The 14658-nt window shown below is 37.9% G+C and overlaps 1 protein-coding gene across 1 annotated transcript in view; it reads left to right on the plus strand.

Annotated features, from left to right (window-relative positions):
- Positions 1-2901: 2901 nt before the first annotated feature.
- DGKB (diacylglycerol kinase beta) overlaps positions 2902-14658 on the plus strand; it is a 488212-nt gene continuing 476455 nt past the window's right edge. Inside the window, exon 1 of the mRNA XM_068152503.1 lies at positions 2902-2916. The gene's annotated coding sequence lies outside the window, so the exon portion shown is untranslated. The remainder of the gene's footprint in view (positions 2917-14658) is intronic.

The raw sequence follows: 14658 nt of genomic DNA on the forward strand, positions 1-14658 counted from the left end.
ATTATTATTTAGCTTTTCTCTAATTACCTAGGCACAGAATGTTTGATTGCAGAAATTAGATAGTAAAGGTGAAAGACATAAGGACACACAAGTCTGGATAAAGTAAAATCCTAAGGAATAAAATAACAGAAATGTAATGAGTGTTAGGAGTAGACTAGGCTAGACTAGAATAGAATAGAATAGAATTAGCAACATTGGAAAAGACCTTTGAGATCATCAAGTCCAACCTATCACCCAACACCATCTAATCAACTAAACCATGGCACTAAGTGCCCAATCCAGTCTCTTCCTAAACACTTCCAGTGATGGTGACTCAACCACCTCCCTGCGCGGCCCATTCCAATGGCAAATCATTCTTAACTGAGGGGCCCAGAACTGGACACAGTACTCAAGGTGTGACCTAACCAGTACTGAGTATAGGGGCAGAATGACCCCCCTGCTTCTGCTGGCCACACTATTCCTGATGCAGGCCAGAATGCCATTGGCCTTCTTAGCCACCTGAACAGCAATGTCATTGGCTGAAGAGCTAATGACAAAACCTGCTGCTATCTCAAAACACAAATTACCAAGAGTAATGGAGAAGGAAGAGCTGGGTTTGCTAGTTAGTTATAACGGTCTCTAAAGAGCTGTGGTTGAGAAAGGAGGAGGTGTTCAGTGAGAAATTCCTTGTAAATATGAAAAAACAATAATACTATTTTTACAAGATCCTGATGATATCCTGTCCATAATCCCATAATATTGGGTATAGGTTCAGTCACCTATGCACAGAAGACAGCAACAAGGCTGTTTAGAGACTGCAAAAGGACTCAATGTTTAAACAAAAATCCAAAGGCTGAAACAGTATGACTGCTTTCACAGACTGTAGTTTGCATGGTCGCTGGAATTAACAGCTTGTTCAGATTGAGGACACAACAAATGATGCTTTCAAACTGGCATAACTGCCTGTCTGTTCCACAAGGGTGGGAGAAGATTGGAAAACCTTGCCACATGTTAACAGGTAATCAGAACACAGCTGGGATGCACTGGGAGAATAAAAGGGCAGTTTGCATATTACCTTTGAGTCCCTAGTTAGGGAGTAAATGTCAAAAGAGGGGAACTGATACGGTAATTGGCAAAGAAGCTTTAACATATGATGTAGTCATAATAAATTTAGAATGAGAATTTGAAAGCTGATGTTTTGGAATTGCTTGCTAATAAGGCTAGTTGCCTGTGGTATCAGAGTTCCTTGCCTTTCCTGTCCTACACCAAGTAATATGTGTGTTTTTACAATACAAAGTTAGTGAAAGAAATTAAATAGGTACTTCTTCTCTTGCCATCCCTTTCAATCAGAAAAGCAGAGTTATTCAGCTGACTAAAAACTCACTTGGATTTGGTGTCATGAAGTGCAGACATATTGAAGGACTGATTCTGTACTGGAAGCAAACCAAGTTGAGACACAACAGAAATTTTAGTTCAATTGTGTGGGAGGCTGGCTGGGAGGAAGCTCTATTGGAGACACCAAAGATAAAAGTAGTGGGAAATTAAGACTTCACATTTTGGGTCTCTTCCAACGTCTATAATAGTTGGCTATTGAGAAGTAACCATTTCCATAATCTCTGAAGCATTCCAAAGATTTACATAGGAAATAGTATGTATTTAATATCATTGCTTGTATACAAACCTTGATATTTGACAGCAAATGCGATCAAGGTAAATTCTTTTGCAGATGTAATTTAGTGCTTGCAACAAGGAGATAACTACTGAAGGATAACACACTCATATTTACTGAGTGCAAGTGATTCTGTCATACTGACACCTGGCATGCTCTTCATTCACAACACATTTATTCTCTGTTTAGTTTCCATGTAAATGAAGCTTTATCTCAACTATTAATAATTTGTGATTTTGTGACAGATTCTGTTCAACCTACATCACCAACTGTGGTCTTTATATGTGTGGTGTAATGATGCCAGATACAGTATACTCGATGCAAATCCTCAGATTTCACTGATAGTGATACGGTTACAGTAATGCATTCCTTTCACAAACATATCAAACTGTGTTTTCCAAACTAAAATCAGAGGGCTTTCTTTCCAGTATGAGTCACTGTTTTTAGTGAAGGCTAGAGAAACTGTTCAGTTTTCTGGGAATCTTAGCTAGTACTTGATTATATCCTGCAATTTGGTCTATATTCTGCTTAAATATTTTAGGATAATACTGTTTTGCTTTGGCAGTGGGGTTGGACTCTGTGATCTCTGGAGGTCCCTTCCAACCCCTATCATTCCGTGATTCTATGATATTTTTATAATCATGTAATTTGCTTAGGAAAGACTCCACCAAAATGTTCCATTAAAGAAGGAAGAGAAATTCATTTCAATTCTTAAGAAATGAAGCAAAGCTTTGCTAGCATATTTTTCCCCTCCTCCCTGCTTATATTGCTGTAAGGTGTGTGGGTCCTTTGCAATTCATTCACTCTTTCATACTGGTACAAAATAGAACACCCTATTCTCATTTTTGTCACCGCATTTCATTTTATTTACTACTTTGTTCTCCTTCAAGATGTTGCTTGATGCTGTGCTAATCCATTGGCTTATTGCTATTACAGTATTTCACAGCTCTCCTTTGTTGCTAAGCTCCTAGATAAATGAATCATATGACCTTGCCAGTTTCTCTCTGTTAACACTGCTGTTGTTTTCCCTTGAAATTTTGTTCTTCAAATTGCAACAATTGTCTAACTAAGGCTCTACAGCTGGGTACTTGCAGTTAATTGGGGCTGTTAATTGACTAGGTGGAGACATTTGGATAAACCAAGAACACCCTGGGAACCTGCTGTCCTCAGTGTAAATGATTGTTCAAGGGTAAATGGTGAAGGATGTTTTTTCCAGTATTCCTCAGAGTTTTCAGCAATATGATGAAAGGAGGTATCCCATTCTGAAGGTAGGTGCTATGATGTGCTATTACAGTAGTATTAATTGAGAACAACTGAACCTTTCAAGGTTGCTTTGCTATATAAGCAAAATTATTTTGGTGTCTCTAATAGTGATTTTGTGAGTTGAGTTGTTGTTCCTTGGTTTAGTTGGGTGTTTTTTTTTTGATGAAGTTTGCCTTTAGCTTGCTTGCATGTTGAGTTTGTTTTCTTCTTGATTTTGTTGTTGTGGTTTCATTTTTTCCACTCTTTCCTCTGCCGTTGTCCTTGCTTTATTCTCAGACCTTTTTACTCATGAAATCTTGGGAATAGGGTTTGAGGCCTGCTTTTGGAGGTTGTTTGTTGCTTGTTTCCTGGGAGGATTTTTTGCCTCCTCTTAGAAATGGTTGTTTAATTTTGTTTGGTACTGTTCAGGTAATTGACAATGCCTTTTTCACACCCAGAGGGCTTCTGCTCTCAAAAATTACCTGTGTAATTTTGAAGTAGACTCTAATCAGGTACACATTTTTAGAGAATAGTAGAAAGTCACAGTTGGTGGTGATGATGGCCACAGACATTCTTCTGAGTCTTGTTAATGACTGACTGGTCGAGCGGGCTGTAGCTCTCTTTTCTAGAGTGTGCTGGCAGACACTTTCTCTGGCTGTGTTAAGTGACAGTGTGTTATTTTGTCCATGCTAATCTGTTATCTCTTCGGGCCAGGGGGCACATCTTATTATTGTTTAAAGCTATGAATGTGAATGGGAATACAAGTATAACTTTTAACTTTTTCTCTTTTTGCCTATTAATTTAGTATAATTTAAGTTGTAAGTGTCTTGGTATGTGTCCTGGGCATTATTTTTACTGAATTGTGTCACTTTTCATTACATTAAATGAATACTCATTTAATTTCCTGTCTCACCTCTGAGCCCATTTCATTAATGTCAGGATTATTCTTACATCTCTCTGAGTCTTAAATACTACCCTTATTTTAGTATCATCTGCAAATTTAATGATCTGACTTATTACAGCTTTATCTAGACCATTGAATAAAATATGAAAATCTGCTGGTGTTAATCTACAGCCCTGTGGGACTTCACTCCTCAGCAGGTGGCTTTCCATTTTGCCTCCAATTACCTCCGTTTTCTGGGTCCTGAGTGGTACCTTGGAACTGCTGGTCGCTGAAACCACGCAGCTACCATTACTTCTGGAGTCAACTGAATTTTTTACAGGAAAAGCAGGTGCCACATAAACCCCAGAATAAAGATCATGGATGGGAAAGAGATAGACTTTAGGATACACAGGGAACATCATCAGAATGTGGCTGGTATATTTCTTCTCTGCAGGAGGGGGAGAATTAAAGAAAAGAAAAAAAAAAAAAAGAAAAAGGAAAAAAAGAAAACAACAACAAAAACAGCCAGTAGGTATTAAATAATCAGAGCCAGGTTCAAAACAAACCAAAGGAGATGGTTCTTCATATACATGGTTGAACTGCAGAACCTCTTGTAAAAGAATAAATTATGTGATCAAAACCTCTAATTAGTCTCTAACAATATAAATCTCCATGAGCTTGTTAGTGACTTAAAATAAAGGAACCAAGTGCAGTTCAGGAGGGGCTTAAAACGAAGCACTGAAGGTTTTGGAGGCTGATAGAAAGTTACGAAGTGAACTGTTCTTATATTTCATCCTTTGGCAGTGGCTCTTTTCCCCCCTCATACCCAGTAGTTGGTTTTGCATTCTATTGAGAAAACAAAATACCTGTTATCTGGGCTGTGGGAGAAGAGAGATCTGGTGAGTTTATACTTTGATTCCTTCCTCTTTTTTCTCTGACATGATCTTCAATATGTGCTGTTATGACCCTGGAGCCATAAGCTTATATTGACAGTGACGGAAATTGCTAATATTAGATGAGTTTTACTAGCTGCAGTCTTCCAAATTCTGCTGTAGTGAGGTTGATAAGTAGAAACCTTTTAAAGGGAGAAGGAAGTTAGGCTGCACATATCTGAAATGGTTGCAGCTGCTGTCCTTGTCTTCTCTGTGGGCCTTTCACAAATGCAGCTTGATAAAGTAGACATACCGTGCACCACGCAGAGGAAATGCGGATAATGTTGAGGCTGGTGTTAACAGTGGGATCCAGATGTTTCCATGCCTTTTTAGGGAACCAGTAGCTGCAGGTTATTTGTTTCTTGCAGGTGACTATGGAAACACCCCCATGGTACCCACACACCCCTTCTGTTCTATCTTCCATCTTGCAGGATGATGGCAGTGGGGAAAGTGAACATTAAATTCCTGGGTTTCTATCTTCCACCTTGCATCTTGTGAACTTACAGTTCTGTCCGTATTTACACCTGTCTGTAGGTGAACTCTAAGGAGACAATGGGGGAGAGAGCAATTTTAGAGGGCTGGAAAACTACTGTTCAATAGCCTTTAGTCATCTGCAGGACCTTTTGCCAACTGATATACCTTATTAACAGCACAGGCTAGGCATTTAAAGAGCTACTGCATCCAGAATCTCTTTCATAGACAAGCTGTTCATACTCTGCAGGACCACAGCATTTGGTGAAGGAGGCTGAGCAATCTTTATTGAGGCAGCAGTGTGACCTCATACCCTGCTGCTAGCAGAGGCATAACAGCAATGGAAGATTAATTTTCTATTTCTTTCCCCAGAGTGTGAAAGTATATCACTTTTAGGTGCAGCCTCAAATCAAAGAATTAGATGGTAAAAAAACGAGTTTTGCTTTCACCATTCCTCATTTATTAGGTTGAGGAACAGGTCTTTCATTCAGATGATGCACAGTTAACATTCAATCTTATGTTTTTATCAACTTACCAACACTTTTATATCACATTGTGCAAAACAAAGAATGGGAATTGTAAGAAGAGAAGAAAGGTAATTTCTGAGGTTGCATTTCTTTATCCACTCACATTTGGTATTATTACTTCCTGGTTAGAAAATGCATCATTTTTATAATTCCCTCTTCTAGTCTTCGGATAGAGCCTCGAGATAAAACCATGAGATATGCACAAAAGGACTGTGTTGTACAACTCTCGCACTTAATGTAACCTAAGCTGAATTGATAAGCTGGAAGAATAGTTGTAGCTAATGAAACCAGCAAGAACAAAGTAATACATCAAAATGTGGTGGTTTAAAAACACATTGGCACCGTTTGAGAGTGCTGAGTTCATAATAGTAGAACGTAGGATATGATCTTTGAGAGTTATGTCAGTGTTATGCATCAATGAGCCATTTGATGTAGTGCTCTAAGATCAGTCCATATTTGATGCTGCAAAAACTGATACCTTAAATTTCTAATTTCAGAAACAGTAATGCAATACTCCTAGTTGGACTCATTTGATTTGTGTCAGTGAATGTGCAGTTTGGTTTGTGCTGAAAGAAAAAAAAGGGTGGAAGTACAGAAATTTTTAGACAGAGTTCTTTAATGAAGGGGAAAACAAGCTGGAAAGACAGTACTGCTTATTCTTCACAGAAGAAGTCCATAGATCCCTTACATTGTAGATCTTTAAGGCACCAAGCTCATTAGCCACAGCACTGTAGGAGCAGCCATGCTCCTAACCTTCAGCCACTCTTCACAGTTTCAGTACATGCTGGGGGACATTTCCAAACCTCTCTGAGCAAGAACTAAAGAGAATGCTCAGTCAGAAAATGTATTAATTAGGGGTTTCTGGTCCACTTAGCCTTGGGAACTCTGAGGCAGAAATTGATTGCAATTCTCTCCTACCAAAATCCAAACTCAGTATTTTTGCTGAAAGAAGAGACAAGTTTCCTGATTTGATTCATTCCTTGTAGATTTGGCTTGGACTTGCGATATGAACAACTATGTGCTTGAATGAGCACATTTCCAAAGACTTTGCTTTCTTGTCTGAAGTTATTGGTCATGTCTCTCTTGAAACCCTGGTGACAAGTAGAAGGGAAATTCCAGCGCTGTAAATATTTCCAAAAAAATGAGAATTGAATTTAGTTCAGTTAGGGAATTTGGTTTTAAGTGTTCCAATTCATGCAGACATTGGATTTATGCAAGGAATACTTCCATTTTGCATGTTGCAGATGATGTTATTGTTGTATTACCTTTTGATCTATTTGCCTTTTCCTGTGTTGTTGTCTTAACTAAAGAAAATAAGATGCATTTTTAAAAAATTCTCAAGTAGTTGCAGCAAGTCAAGAATGGGTAGACTAAAACACTGTAGTTTGAGAGTTGACCTAAAATAATGGTTTAGAGTGAAACTGATAAGAAGCTGGATAATAGGACAGCAAGCAGGATGTCTGTAGTCCATCAAGGACTAAATGAGATCTATATAAAGCACCAATGTAATTGTAAAATCAAGAGACATAGACTGGAAAAGATCCAAAGATAGCATTTGAAGATATGTCCTAAACAGACCATGTGGTTCTGCTAAAAGATTAGAATGACACTGTATATTTAGAAAAAAGGTAAAGCAGATGAACCAGTCCAAAAGTCTTAATAGTTGCCTGAATATATCCAGTAAAAACCATCAGCCAACTTCTAAGGAACTGATTCCCTGACTATGAAGTGGAGCTGTGGCTTTGATACCATATATTCAAGCTGTAGGAGAGGCAGACCCTTTTAGTGTTTGGATCTAGTGTGTGGAGCTATGCTTATTGCTTGGCATGTTTTCTGAAGAAGCAGCCCACCTCATAAAAGCCAAACCTTAAGGATAGCTGAATGAATATGGTCTCTGGTTGGTGCAGAGACAGTTTCTCCTCTAATTAAATCGCTGGAGTGGCTCAGTAGGGGTTGGATCATTGACATGTTGGCTGCAGACGTTGGAAGAGGCAGACCCAAGCAGCAGAAGTAATCAAAACAGCATTATATATTCCAGGGCACTGGCTTCATCAACAACTTTGACAGATTCATTACTACATAACTTAGATACCAAAAACTACCACAGAAAGGATTCAGAAGTCACCAGAGAAAATGTCACATACTCTCTTGGAATTAATGCCTTTTGGGGCTCTGGTGTCTCAGGACTACATAACTGGGTTTCTCTATGGCGTGAATTACGTCTCCAGACACAATGGTTGCTCAGCAGGTTGGTATCTTCTAATGTCTGGTATCTGTCACCTCAAAGTGCAACTAGAAGGCAACAATATGTTAGAATTCCAGAAAGTGTAGGTTTAAACTAAAATTAAAAATTAAAACCAAAAATGTCACAAACCCAAACAAACAAAATGAAAAGAACATGCAAACAAAATCACAGAACCCCAGACCTAACAAATTGAAACCCATTTGTACCCATTTCAAAAACATGGACTTGTTCAGGATGCTTTATAAACAGTCAGGAAACAAGTCGCAACAATGTCTTGCAACATGTTGTCATCTGCTTTTGGCAGTCTGAAAGATGTCAACTCCTCAGGTAAATTGTGGCTGCCTGATCATCTCAGCTCCTGTTTGAAGATGCAGAGAGAGGAGGAGATTCTATACGGTACAAACAGCACATATAGAGACAATAGAATGGAAAAGTATAGGTTTATGTGAGTATTGAAGGCCTATTCTATTCTATTTTATTCTCTGTTCCTCCAAGATTTTTTTAAATGAAGAATGAGCCTGTCCTTTTAGTTAACAGTAGTCACTGCTGTTCTGAATTATTTGTTCTTAAATTTAAAAAAAAAAGCAAATGATACATGAAAGTTTGAATTTCAAATGTGTTCTGCAGTGTTTAGGGCCCACATTTTAACTCCAAGTACTTTGTTAATGATATTTCTGAAGGTGGTCCGTGCCTCATGCTAAGCATTCAGAGTTGGACTAGAATAAAAGAGGTAAGATTATTTTGAGGGGAGGAAGAAGTTAATTCAAGCCTTGGTTCAGACTTCAAAGCATGAAAAATAGCTGTATCCAGTTTGTTAGATAGAGAAAATAATTGCAGGATTATCATTCTATCCAGGTATAAGCTTTCTTAGGCTGGCTTCACTTCTCATCCTCGCTCCAAACGGAGGAGCGGCCTCTTGCATGCTAACTGCCTTGAGAAGGAATCAAAGAGAGATTAAAATTCAGAAGTATCCTTTGAATTACTATTTTTAGGCTGTGTAATCTGTATTGTAACTGCTCTAGCAAAGAGAATTTCAGAAGGTCAAGATCTATTCAGGAAGCATCAGAGCTACAATTCTCATGGGACAAAACACAGCAGTTCTTCCAAAAATAAACCTAGTTACAAGAAATCACATTTTTATTTAGGGCTTTTGAAAGTGCATCTATTAAATAAAAATCTGGCATGTTCTTTATCTTTCAAAAGCTTTAAAAACTGTCATGGAATGCATATTCCTCTAGCTGGTTATTTAAGTTCCTTTGGTTTTCTGAGATCTGTAAAGTACAATGATTCCCCATTGTGGAAAAGCCAAGCGTTGTGTGAACCAGTGTCCCAAAACCCCACTTAGGCACTAGAAGAATTGTAAACATAAATCCCAGGCAGATAGTTGATCCTTCATATATAAAATTGTTAGGCACTGGTTGGTATGAAAATCCCCCAGCTATGCAAATTTAGTTATTGTTGGGTTTGGGGGGGAGGGGTTTAAAAATGCTTGTTTAGGGAAACAGACTTGTACAGCCTGTTCTGATCCAAATTTAGGCAGATAGATACAGTTCAAATCTTTAAATTTCTTGGAAAACAGACTTTTTTTAGCACTCCAGTCAATCATTAGGAAGATCACCACTATCACCTGCTGGCCTAATTCCTTTTTTTTCTGATGGGACCATGAAAGACTAGATTAGAGACCATTGTTGGAAGTTGGAAACACTTTTCTTTCTCCTAGCTAAGATGTTGCTGCTTTTTTTGGGGGGAGCCTGAGGAAGTGGTTGTGTTGCACTCAAAGTGAGCCACACAGATGAGAAGCAAACTGCCTGGAGAGGATAAATTCTGTGCCCATCTAGGGAAAAAATTTGATCGTACAGGACTTTGTTCAAAGGTCTCCAAATTCATTCGAGTCCCTCACTGCGTACAAAACAAGCAGGCCTCTCTGGTATGCCTAAAGTTTGATTCTAGCAGAAACTTTTGCACTTTCTCCCTGAAATATTCTGTTGCTGGGATTGCTGAGCACTCCATGGGGAGGTGTTGATCTGTTTGTGGCAAAAGCTGTTTCATAGATAAGGGAACACTATGCAATTAAGATCCTTATATAATAGTCTCTAAAATACATAAAAAGACACAAAAATTAATTGAGCAGAACATACTGGAAGGAAAAAAAATATTTCAGACCTTTTTTTAAGATATTGGCAGTCAGCATGCAGTTGATGCAGAGAGTTATTAATAGCTGCACACAGGGAGCAGTTCTGAAAATCTTTTTTTTATTTTATTGCTTGAACCTAGAATTCTATGGAAAAAAATTACAGTAGAACAATCCATAGAAAGCAAATATTCTCCCCAGTAGTTCACAGATGCATAATTTGTCAACTAGTTCTCAAAATAAGGAGAAAGGTTTTCTTTCTTTTATTGTATCTTTCACAGTAGCTTCTATTTAGGACCAGTTCATGATTAGAAAAGGTGCAAGAACAAAAGTTCCTTTCTTCCGCCTTTTCCCCCTTGTAATCATAGTGAAAATATTTTCTGGAGGAGCTTCTAGCAACTATTCTAAGATAAGCAATTGCCACAAGAATGTTAAATATCTGGAGGAGTTTTAAAAAGAGGGGTGGATGAAAACTCAAGGCTTTACTTTGGGGACAAATCTGACTGTATCAGAGTCTCTTTATGTAACTTAGCAGCATGAGCTTGTCATATAAAGTACCTACTCATCAGTCACAAAAAAAGGAATGGAAGGTAGAGATTAGTGTTTTAGAAATCTCTGCTGTGTTAGCTACTTTTCATCTAATGCTTTTCCAGGCAAAGCAGCTGTAGTGGAGATCCCTATGTGGTGATTTAAAGCAGAAACATTTCACAAACCTAGTGGATCTTAGTGTTGAAATGTTAATGTCTTCTTCCATTCCACCTTCTCTTCAGTCATGGTGGTTTTTTGAATTGTATGATATATTTGACACAAAAGACTTTCACACTTAGGAAAAGCAAAGGATCCAGTAAAACACCTGGCTAAACATAGACAATGTGAATTTATTTTCTGTGGTTCACTCCCACCTATGTGAGTTCATCTGTATATTATCTTAGTTGATCTATTCTCATTCAACTCCTGACATAGCCATGTGCTGACAACCAACCTTGTAGTCAAACGCAAGCACTGAGCTGAGTTCATAACCCTACCAAAAGTACAACAGCCTACATCAAACAAAACAATGATGGAGTCTTGTAATGATTCGTGCACAAAACCAATTAGGCCAGGTGAGAAACTGTCCAATTCTGTTCCCTAGATTTTGAGGAGGAAGAGGGAGGGAGCCATGTGAAACTGGCTCAGCTGCCAGGGCCTGCAGCTGTATCAACACCACATTGTAACTGCCAAATGCCTATGTGACTGCAAAGAGCAGCTTATTCCATCTGGGAATAAGGAGCTATTTTTCACAAAACATTGCTTCCCTTTTAATAGATATGCTAGGATCTGTTTTAATGGTCTAATGGACTTAAAATTGCTCTTTGCAGCTAGATTATGATCCTGCAGTGTGTCTGCTGGGGCCGATGCAGATACATTGCACACATAAATGAAATGACACTTTGGAGCAATGAAGCATCTGGAGAAGTCACCACTGTCACTGCATTCACTCTAGATTCGATTTGTCTTATCTTTTCCTTGTGTTTCATGCCTTCTCCATGTATCTCATGGGTATGAGATAGTTAAGTAAAGTTAAATAACATTCAGCAAAGGAACTTCCATAAACTTTTTACCAGATCACTGTCTGACAAAATTAATCACACAATTGTAGAACAGCCCAGATTGGAAAGGACCTTGAAAGATCATCTGGTCTGGCCTATCATAGGAAATGAGATTATTTAGTACCCTGTCCAACTGCATCATGAAAACCTCCAGTGACAGGGACTCTACCATATCCCTGAGAAGCTTGATCTAGTGATTGATTGATCTCACTGTAACAAAATTTCTGTTATATTGAGATGAATTAGGTCAACTTTTTCAGCCAAACTGTAACAGATGAATTGGAAAGGAATTAGGCTAAATGACCTAAAGAATGACCTAATAACCTGCATCTCTAGTCCTATAACTTCCACTCCTGCAATATATAGCAATAATTGTCAGACATTTAGGGATACCATGTAGTGAGCAAATTCAGGCATTACATTAGAAAGCCCTTTCTTGCAAACCCTTAGTTACAGTATCAGAGACATCAAAAATTTTCCTGTCAGAAAGAGCCCCAGTATCATTTCTATCTATCTTGAGCTGTCAGTGACCCTTGTGTTTGAGAGCTTCTGCCTTCCCTGAGTAAAAGATCAGTTTATTCTGTTGTTGATCAACTGTCTTCAGACAATTGCAAATAGAAAACTTCAGGTCCTGGTAATTTCTTCTGAACAGAAGAAAACCTGCTGTTCCTAATAGCTTGTTGCTTGCTATTTATCTTTAATGATAGCAGAACATGTGATACAATCTTTCATTCAACTTTCTTTGAATTGATAACTTTTCTGACTACAGATCTAAAATGACATAAGTAAACAAGGATCTTATTTATGGTGAAGGTAGTGAGAGTTGTGTAACAATGTTGTGGGAGATCTGTAACGTAGTCTACATTTCTGCATAGGTTTCTATGGCATTTTATGGGCTCGGTGTAGCCTTACTCATTTTCTCAGATTAAATTTGTGCATATTTTCTGTGTGTGTTCCCAGAAAAATTAACAGACAACATTTAAAAGAACTTTTGTTTGCTTTGTGGTTTGGTATTGTTGTCAGTTTCTTGAAGAAAGATGTTTGTGCCAGACAGCAATGAGATCAGCACAAGCAACTTCTATCTTTTCATTTACCATATCCATGCAAGGAAGGAGGCATGCTCCAGCCTGATGTCCTATTTTTTTATTTGGATGGAGTGTCAACTCTCTGACTGCTAAAAGAGTCCACTTCTTTTCTCCCTCCTTTTGAAAAGAAGATGGTAGTCCAAATAGTGCTGCTTTGATATGGTGTTCCTACCACTACTGATGTTCAGTGTTGGAGAACCACACAATAGACCGTATTTCTGGGCTTTTTAGTGAGCTATTCAGGCAGCAATAAAATGAATTGCCTGACAAGTTTCATGTGGAGCACTGGATCTCAAAGTAAGAGGTAGGAGTTTGAGTGTTGATTTGTACTGGAACGTCAGCTCGCTTATGAGTGCCTCAGGTGTCACCTAGTTCAATGAATTACACTTGAAGAACCACTTATGTAGACCATGGAACTGGTTGTTCATCTTTCTATGTAAAAACTCTTAAAATAGTTGTGTTTTGTTGTTTGGCTGGTTGGTTTTTAATAGCTACCTTGCAGTGTATGGTAATTTTTTTGATGGGCATTTGATAGCAGTTTAGAACCAAGGGCAGACACTTAAAATCTGATTTAAACTTGTTCTTTACATTGAAAGGGAATGATTTTGATGGAATACTAAAAATGGTCCCATCCTGAAGACTGAAATAGAAATATTTTTTTTTAAGTGAGAATAGAAAAACCAGATTAATTCAACTAAAGTTCAGATTTTTGTCTTAAAAAAATAGCCACTCCAAAAAAAACCAAACCCCAACCAACCCATCTTTCCTAAGTGTCTTATTGCCAGTATATATAGATATTGACATTTTTTTTTAAAAGGTGGAAAAAATAGGATATATTATCCTTTCAAAATAATTACTTTCTTTAATTTAGATAGCATGCAACTATATTTCCTCTAAATACCTAGCTGGCTTTGGACAATAATAACCTCAAGAAAACCCTCTTGGAAGAAATGTTATTGACTCAGTCTTTAATGTGCAATGTTCTGAAATCAGTTTATAGTGATACCTTACTAAATATTAAAATATCTAAATCAGGAAGTTGGAAATTTGGCTGTAACAGGGAACTAAATCTCCTTTGTTACGTTGTGGAAAAAAGTGGTGATGAAGCACAGAATGTTTCACAAATGCACGCGTACTTCATAGGATTTTGTGTAAGTGCATGTGGAAGAGATATAAGCATTCTGGAAGAAGTTCAAAGGAAATATCCTGATAACTAGGGAGACAAAAACCCTTCTGCCTTGTGTTGAGGAGAAAAAAGAATAAGTTAGACTAAATGAGCATTTTCCTTTTAGTACCAGTTCGGCCAAGACAAATTTGTCCTCAAGAGCTGATGAGGCCTTGAAAGAGATAATTATGAGGTATCTCCATAAAATTCCAAATGTTTTTTGTGTGACCTGGGGACAGACTTGAAATGAGCACCTTGCAGCATCATTCACTCACACGTGATTGAAATCAAGCTCCACTTCAGAAAAGCTCTTCCCTGCATTTGGCTGAAGTTCCAGTTTTTGTGCCAAGTATCAGAATTGGCCATTTCAATTTCAGTATGGCTCAGATGTTGGACTTTCAAATAATAAATAAATAAATAAACTTCCTCATTTCAGTAAGTGCAGAAAATTCAACTTTGAATCAACAAATGAGAAATGTGAGCTTCTACATTCCAGTCCTTACATAAAACTTCAGATAACATAAGACAATATTACAAAAGGACTGGAGTCATACAGGGCGAAATTTGTAGATGACTTGTTGTCAGTCAAATGCTCTTCAACCACTTCACCATTGTAAGAGGGATGGGCAGTAAAAGCATAGGTGTAAAAGTTGTATAGCACAGGTTCATGTATTTCATGCTACTCTGAAACATTTTTTCTTTTCTTTGTATTTTTGTCTCATTTTTCTCCTTTAAGTTCA

The sequence above is a fragment of the Melanerpes formicivorus genome, unplaced genomic scaffold (genome assembly GCF_026170545.1).
Source record: "Melanerpes formicivorus ecotype bairdi unplaced genomic scaffold, bMelFor1.0.p_v2 SCAF_23, whole genome shotgun sequence".
NCBI lineage: Eukaryota > Metazoa > Chordata > Aves > Piciformes > Picidae > Melanerpes > Melanerpes formicivorus.